Genomic DNA, 9,063 nt, shown 5'->3' with positions numbered 1-9,063 from the left:
TCTCGGTCCTAAATGGCTTACCCCCTTATCCTTAGACTGTGACTCCTGGTTCTGGACTTCCCCAACATCGGGAACATTCTTCCTGCATCTAACCCTGGCTGGTTCCCCCCCCCGCCCCTCCCCACCACCTCTCCCCCTCCAACCTCGAGGGCGTTAAGGCCTACAATAGCATCCCTAACCAACGCCCTGGCTCAGATCAAACAACCCTGCACTGACTGGGAATGGACGCTGGCTTCCTCTGGTCTTTATTGCACGGTTACAAGTTTCCCTTAGCATGTGAGCCCCCAGGTGAGCTCGACAGCCATGGACGTGCCAAGCGAGATCCCATAATCGAAGGATTACTGCGGTTAACCGGTGCTTCCATATCGATAGTATATCAAAAAATGGTACATTTGCATATAGTTCCGGTCTTAAAAAAAAATCTTATTTCCTGTTGTCACGTTTGGCCGTCAGCTTTTCCCATTATAAATTCCAATGTCTGCATTTATAGTCAGCTGAATTTTTAACAGTGTCAGCCGTGGCTCAGTGGGCAGCACTCTCTCTCGCCTCTGAGTCAAGCTCGTGGGTTCAAGTCCCACTCCACAGCCTTGACCACAAAAATCCAGGCTGACACTCCCAGTGCAGTTACTGAGGGAGCGCCACACTGTCGGAGGGGCAGTGCTGAGGGAGCGCCGCACTGTCGGAGGGGCGGTGCTGAGGGAGCGCCGCACTGTCGGAGGGGCAGTGCTGAGGGAATGCCGCACTGTCGGAGGGGCAGTACTGAGGGAGCGCCGCACTGTCGGAGGGGCAGTGCTGAGGGAGCGCCGCACTGTCGGAGGGGCAGTACTGAGGGAGCGCCGCACTGTCGGAGGGGCAGTGCTGAGGGAGCGCCGCACTGTCGGAGGGGCAGTACTGAGGGAACGCCGCACTGTCGGAGGGGCAGTGCTGAGGGAGCGCCGCACTGTCGGAGGGGCAGTACTGAGGGAGCGCCGCACTGTCGGAGGGGCAGTGCTGAGGGAGCGCCACACTGTCGGAGGGGCAGTGCTGAGGGAGCGCCGCACTGTCGGAGGGGCAGTGCTGAGGGAGCGCCGCACTGTCGGAGGGGTAGTGCTGAGGGAGCGCCGCACTGTCGGAGGGGCAGTACTGAGGGAGCGCCGCACTGTCAAAGGGGCAGTGCTGAGGGAATGCCGCACTGTCGGAGGGGGCAGTACTGAAGGAGCGCCGCACTGTCGGAGGGGCAGTACTGAGGGAGTGCCGCACTGTCGGAGGGGCAGTACTGAGGGAGCACCACACTGTTGAAGGGGCAGTACTGAGGGAGTGCTGTACTGTCGAAGGGGCAGTACTGAGGGAGCGCCGCACTGTCGGAGGGGCAGTACTGAGGGAGTGCCGCACTGTCGATGGGGCAGTGCTGAGGGAATGCCGCACTGTCGGAGGGAGCAGTACTGAGGGAGCGCCGCACTGCCGGAGGGGCAGTACTGAGGGAGCGCTGCACTGTCGGAGGGGCAGTGTTGAGGGAGCGCTGCACTGTCGGAGGGGCAGTGCTGAGGGAGCGCCGCACTGTCGGAGGGGCAGTACTGAGGGAATGCTGCACTGTCGAAGGGGCAGTACTGAGGGAGTGCCGCACTGTCGGAGGGGCAGTACTGAGGGAGTGCCGCACTGTCGGAGGGGCAGTGCTGAGGGAATGCCGCACTGTCGGAGGGGGCAGTACTGAGGGAGCGCTGCACTGTCGGAGGGGCAGTGCTGAGGGAGCGCCGCACTGCCGGAGGGGCAGTACTGAGGGAGCGCTGCACTGTTGGAGGGGCAGTACTGAGGGAATGCTGCACTGTCGAAGGGGCAGTACTGAGGGAGTGCTGCACTGTCGGAGGGGCAGTACTGAGGGAGCGCCGCACTGTCGGAGGTGCCGTCTATCGGGATGAGATGTTAAACCGAGGCCCCCATCTGCTCTCTCTTAGGTGGATGTAAAAGATCCCATGGCCACTATTTCGAAGAAGAGCAAAGCAGTTCTCCCTGGTGTCCCAGCCAATATTTATACCTCCACCAACATAATTTAAAAACAGGGTCATTATCACATTGCTGTCTGTGGGAGCTTGCTGTGCACCAATTGGCTGCCGCGTTTCCCACAATACAACAGTGACTACACTTCAAAAGTACTTCATTGGCTGTAAAGCGCTTTGGGACATCCGGTGGTCGTGAAAGGTGCTATATAAATGCAAGTCTTTTTCTTTTATATGTAAACTTTTATATGTCACAGAGTAATTGCACCCTCCCACCAGTGGCAGCGCTGCAGAACCTCAAGTTTGCCTCTCCCACCTCCTCGGCCTGCCCTGCAGAGAAACTTCGAAGTTCCAATCAACTGCATTATTGCGGTTCCCAAATTGCTTTAGGTTTTCCTATTTAAATAATATATAAGAACACAAGAAATAGGAGCAGGAGTAGGCCATACGGCCCCTCGAGCCTGCTCCGCCATTTAATAAGATCACGGCCCGCTCTCCATAATCCCTTATCCCTTTATCGTTTAAAAAACTGTCTATTTCTGCCCATAAATTTATTCAATGTCCCAGCTTCCACAGGTCTGTGTATATTTAATGTGTATATTTAAAGACAGAATGCATGACTTCCGTCTCTCTGAATTCTGAGATACATCTGCACGCCCTGGTTCAATTCTGCCACGCCCTCTAACCCATCTTTAACTGGAGGCTGCAACTGACCTCGAACCCGATGTGTGCAATAATAGTGTTTTTGTAAGAGCAGTTTCAATAAGAACTTGCGTTTATATAGCGCTTTTATTGTGAAACATCCCAGGGCGCTTCTCAGGAGTATTAAACCGCTAATATTGGACACCGAGCCACACAAGGAGAAATTAGGGCAGATGAGAGGTGGGTTTTAAGCTGCGTCTTAAAGGAGGAGAGAGGTGGAGAGGTTTAGGCAGGGAGTTCCAGAGCTTGGGGCCCAGGCAACAGAAGGAATGGCCACCGATGGTGGAGCGATAGAAATCGGGGGATGCTCAAGAGGCCAGAATTAGAGGAGCGCAGACATCTCGGGGGGGTTGTGGGGCTGGAAGAGATGACAGAGACAGGGAGGGGCGAGGGCCATGGAGGGATTTGAAAACGAGGATGAGGATTTAATAATCGAGGTGTTACTTAACCGGGAGCCAATGTCGGTCAGCGAGCACAGGGGGTGTGATGGTTTTCACTATAACATGGATTTTTTTATATATCATTGTAACTGTACTGTAAATATATTCACCGCATTACAGGAAAGATGTGATTGCACAGGAGAGGGTACAGAGGAGATTTACCAGGATGTTGCCGGGAGTGGAGAATTTTAGCGTTGAGGAAAGATTGGATAGGCTGGGGTTGTTTTCTTTGGAACAGAGGAGGCTGAGGGGAGACTTGATTGAGGTGTATAAAATTATGAGGGGCCTGGATAGAGTGGATAGGAAGGACCTGTTTCCCTTAGCAGAGGGGTCAACAACCAGGGGGCATAAATTTAAAGTTATTGGTAGAAGGGGACTTGAAGGGAAATTTCTTCACCCAGAGGGTGGTGGGGGTCTGGAACTCACGGCCTGAAAGGGTGGTAGAGGCAGAAACCCTCACCACATTTAAAAAGTACTTGGATGTGCGCCTGAAGTGCCGTAACCTGCAGGGCTACAGACCAAGAGCTGGAAAGTGGGATTAGGCCGGGTGGCTCTTTGTCGGCCGGCGCGGACAAGATGGGCCGAATGGCCTCCTCCTGTGCTGTAAATTTCTATGATTCGATGAAATAGAAAAGTTTTATGTACTGCAACAGGGTTTTGCTAATTGATATGTCATTGTTCACACAGTCCCTTATAAAATTGAAGGGTGCGATCACTCCGTTCAGAACCGGTCATAGAAGAGGTAAGCTTCTGAAGGAATGTACTTGCAAATATGTTAAGAGGTGAAAAAAGCAATAACGTAAGAAATAGGAGCAGGAGTCGATCCCTCGAGCCTGCTCCGCCATTCAATAAGATCATGGCTGATCCGATCATGGACTCAGCTCCACTTCCCTGCCCGCTTCCCATAATCCCTTATCCCCTTATCGCTTAAGAAACTGTCTATTTCTGTCTTAAATATATTCAATGTCCCAGCTTCCACAGCTCTCTAAGGCAGAGAATTCCACAGATCCACAACCCTCTCAGAGAAGAAATTCCTCCTCATCTCAGTTTTAAATGGGCGGCCCCTTATTCTAAGATTATGCCCCCTAGTTCTAGTCTCCCCCATCAGTGGAAACATCCTCTCTGCATCCACCTTGTCAAGCCCCCTCATAATCTTATACGTTTCAAAAAGATCACCTCACATTCTTCTGAATTCCAATGAGTAGAGGCCCAAACTACTCAACCTTTCCTCATAAATCAACCCCCTCATCTCCGGAATCAACCGAGTGAACCTTCTCTGAACTGCCTTCAAAGCAAGTATATCCTTTCGTAAATATGGAAAGCAAAACTGCACGCAGTACTCCAGGTGTGGCCTCACCAATACCGTGTCTAGCTGTAGCAAGACTTCCCTGCTTTTATACTCCATCCCCTTTGCAATAAAGGCCAAGATTCCATTGGCCTTCCTGATCACTTGCTGTATCTGCATACTATCCTTTTGTGCTTCATGCACAAGTACCCCCAGGTCCCGCAATGTCCTGAATCGCTGGAGAGGGATATCTTTAAATGGATTATTATTTAAATTATAATATAAATGGAGATAAATTGCAAAGCGCTGCAGTACAGAGGGACCTGGGGGTCCTTGTGCATGAAACACAAAAAGTTAGTATGCAGGTACAGCAAGTGATCAGGAAGGCAAATGGAATGTTAGCCTTTATTGCAAGGGGGATAGAGTATAAAAGCAGAGAAGTCCTGCTACAACTGTACAGGGTATTGATGAGGCCACACCTGGAGTACTGCGTGCAGTTTTGGTCTCTGTATTTAAGGAAGGATGTACTTGCATTGGAGGCTGTTCAGAGAAGGTTCACTCGGTTGATTCCTGAGATGAGGGGGTTGTCTTATGTCATGTCTGTAATGTACTTATGAATGACACCACGAGGCAATGTGTTGTACTCAAACTGTAGTGACCTTGGTCCTTTATTCGTAACTCCAGAGTGAGGCACAAGCAGGGTAGGCAGCATTTTATACTGGGCCCTGCACACCTATGCAGGTGACCCTCAGGTCTCCCACCACAGTGCCCTCTGGTGGACAGCCTCTGGCACAGGGGCAGGAAACCCCGGTCTCCGCCAGTTGCACCCTCTAGTGGTGCCAGCGTAGTATATACACAGTGTAAACCTTATTGATAGTACATCAGGTAAGAAGTCTCCATCTTATGCAACTATACAGTGACTACACAGAGAGTATATCTATAATCTGCATATATAACAACTTATGAAGATAGGTTGAGTAGGTTGAGACTATACTCATTGGAGTTCAGAAGAATGAGAGGTGATCTTATTGAAACTGATACGTCCTTACTACACAGTATAAATGCACACGAGGCCCATGCTTGAGAGAAGGTCAGTCTGTGACCTGTCCTTTATTCCTTAGCACTCAAGTGATGAAGGTGGGTGGAGCTTCCCCTTTTATACCTGAATGTCCAGGTTAGGAGTGTCTCCCACCTAGTGGTCAATGTTCTCACGGTGTACAACTTAGGTCAGTTTATACATGGGTTACAATGATAGTTGAATACATGACATCACCTCCCCCCAAAGTCTTATTGGGATCACAGGTTGAGTCTCTCTGGTGGTTTACGCTCCCTTGTAGAGCGCCTGAGTTGGGGCTCCGGTTGTTGGGCGCTGGCCTGAGTGTCTGCTGTTTGCGGTGCCTCAGACCTGTCCGGACTGCCCACAGTGACTGGGCTCTCCTCCCTTTGGTTCCGGTGTTCGGTCACCTGTGGTGGAGTGAACTCTATATCGTGTTCTTCCTCTGCTTCTTCTATGGGGTTGCTGAACCTCCTTTTTGTTTGATCCACATGTTTGTGGCAGATTTGTCCATTGGTAAGTTTCATTTCCCTCTTTGGCAACCACAGTGCCTGCAAGCCATTTGGGCCCTGCAGCGTAGTTGAGGACAAAAACAGGATCATTTACATCAATACATCGCGCCCTCGCATTCCTGTCATGGTAGTGATATTGTGACTGGTGCCTGCTCTCGACAATTTCTTTCATGGTGGGGTGGATAAGGGATAATCGGGTTTTGAGCGTCCTTTTCATTAGTAGCTCTGCGGGTGGAACCCCTGTGAGCGAGTGTGGTCGGGATCTGTAGGCCAACAGGAGGCGTGATAAGCGTCTTTGTAGGGAACCCCCTTGGATTCTGAGCATCCCCTGTTTGATTATCTGCACTGCTCGTTCTGCCTGGCCGTTTGAGGCCGGCTTGAACGGTGCCGTTCTAACATGGTTAATTCCATTGCCTGCCATGAAGTCCTGGAATTCAGTGCTTGTGAAGCACGGGCCATTGTCGCTGACCAAGATGTCCGGTAGACCGTGGGCGGTGAACATTGCCCGTAGACTTTCTACCGTGGCAGAGGATGTGCTTGAATTTAAAATGTCACACTCGATCCATTTGGAGTAGGCGTCTACTACAACCAAAAACATTTTCCCCATGAAAGGACCTGCGTAGTCCACATGGATGCGTGACCAAGGCTTGGCGGGCCATGGCCAGGGGCTAAGGGGGGCTTCCCTGGGCACATTGCCCAGCTGGGCACACGTGTTGCACCTGCGAACACAAAGTTCCAGATCTGCGTCTATCCCTGGCCACCAAACGTGTGACCTGGCAATTGCCTTCATCGTGACAATGCCCGGGTGCCCATTGTGGAGTTCTCTGATGAACACCTCTCTGCCCATCTGGGGCATGACTACGCGGTTTCCCCGCAGTAGGCAATCGGCCTGAATCGAGAGTTCATCCTAGGCGGGGAAGTGGAGCTGAGTCCGTGATCAGATCAGCCACGATCTTAATGAATGGCGGAGCAGGCTCGAGGGGCCGAATGGCCTACTCCTGCTCCTATTTCTTACGTTCTTATCTCACATGTGAGCCGTTAGTTAGACTTCTTCCTGCAGCCTTCAGCTTGAAAAATATTTGCCTTGTAAGTTACTGGATGTGTGTAGGCAATGGGGCATCTGGGAGCTTGGTGAATGGCAGGACCGACAGTCTATCTCCTTAACAGTGTCAGCCGTGGCTCAGTGGGCAGCACTCTCGCCGCTGAGTCAGAAGGTTGTGGGTTCAAGTCCCACTCCAGAGATTTGAGCACATAAATCCAGGCTGACACTCCCAGTGCAGTACTGAGGGAGCGCCGCACTGTCGGAGGGGCAGTACTGAGGGAGCGCCGCACTGTCGGAGGGGCAGTACTGAGGGTGTGCCGCACTGTCGGAGGGGCGGTACTGAGGAAGCGCCGCACTGTCGGAGGGGCAGTACTGAGGGAGCGCCGCACTGTCGGAGGGGCAGTACTGAGCGAGCGCCGCACTGTCGGAGGGGCAGTACTGAGGGAGCGCCGCACTGTCGGAGGGGCAGTACTGAAAGAGCGCCGCACTGTCGGAGGGCAGTACTGAGATAGCGCCGCACTGTCGGAGGGGCCGTACTGAGGGAGCGCCGCACTGTCGGAGGGGCAGTACTGAGGGAGCGCCGCACTGTCGGAGGGGCAGTACTGAGGGAGCGCCGCACTGTCGGAGGGGCAGTACTGAGCGAGCGCCGCACTGTCGGAGGGGCAGTACTGAGCGAGCGCCGCACTGTCGGAGGGGCAGTGCTGAGCGAGCGCCGCACTGTCGGAGGGGCAGTACTGAGGGAGCGCCGCACTGTCGGAGGTGCCTCCTTTCAGATGAAACATTAAAACGAGGCCCCGTCTGCCCTCTCAGGTTGACGTAAAAGGGGAGAAAGTCACATGGTTTGTAATTGCCATTGCCGCCTCCGGAGGCTGCCGGCTCCCGGGAGAAAGCGTGCAGGAGTTAACGGAGGCGCACAGACGGAAGCGGCGCCTCCCCACCGGTGACGGCCCGGGCCGCTGCTGCCTCCGCCAGTGACATCATCGGCGTGCGCGGCGACCCCCTTTTACGCCCCGCGGCGAAAACTGGCCAGCGCCCCCAGGAGGCCACCGCGAGCGATGTCGGCACCAGCCTCGGAGGGCCGCCCACTCCGCTCGCGGGGCGAATACGTAAAGGGGGGGGGGGGGTCCCGCGCGCGCCGCCATTTCGCGCTGTCCTCCGACTTGCCGCGTGTGTGTGGGGGATTTCCCGCGGGCCCCACCTCCCCCTTTTAACGGGAGGGGAGGGTCCTGGAATCGCGTCAGCCCCACGCGGAGAGGCCTGCGTAACATTTCGAGTCGGGCGCGCTCAAGGCCCACGAGCCGCCCTCCCCGTGAGATAGTCCGACAGTGTGCCGCACTTCCCCTCGGTGGGGGTCGCTCCCCCCAATTCTCGGAACGGCCGTCCTGGCAAAGGTTACTGCCCCCAAACGGGGCGGTACGCGATTTCGGCCCCGAAAGACCGCATGGACACTATTTCGAAGAGGAGCAGGAGGGCTCTCCCCGGTGCCCGTGTTGCCAGTGGTTTTGCCAATGAAGGAGAAACTTGGTCTCCTAATTTGAGGAAGGACATTCTTGCTATTGAGGGAGTGCAGCGAAGATTCACCAGACTGATTCCCGGGATGGTGGGACTGACCTATCAAGAAAGACTGGATCGACTGGGCTTGTATTCACTGGAGTTCAGAAGAATGAGAGGGGACCTCATAGAAACGTTTACAATTCTGATGGGTTTAGACAGGTTAGATGCAGGAAGAATGTTCCCGATGTTGGGGAAGTCCAGAACCAGGGGTCACAGTCTAAGGATAAGGGGTAAGCCATTTAGGACCGAGATGAGGAGGAACTTCTTCACCCAGAGAGTGGTGAACCTGTGGAATTCTCTACCACAGAACGTTGTTGAGGCCAATTCACTAAATATATTCAAAAAGGAGTTAGATGTAGTCCTTACTACTAGGGGAATCAAGGGGTATGGCGAGAAACTCGGCCATGAACTCATTGAATGGCGGTGCAGGCTCGAAGGGCCGAATGGCCTACTCCTGCACCTATTTTCTATGTTTCTATGTTAAGGAGGCTGATTGATTTA

Source organism: Pristiophorus japonicus, chromosome 20, assembly GCF_044704955.1.
Source record: "Pristiophorus japonicus isolate sPriJap1 chromosome 20, sPriJap1.hap1, whole genome shotgun sequence".
NCBI lineage: Eukaryota > Metazoa > Chordata > Chondrichthyes > Pristiophoridae > Pristiophorus > Pristiophorus japonicus.
The sequence above is the reverse complement of the archived record's forward strand: the minus strand, read 5'-3'. Positions refer to the sequence as shown.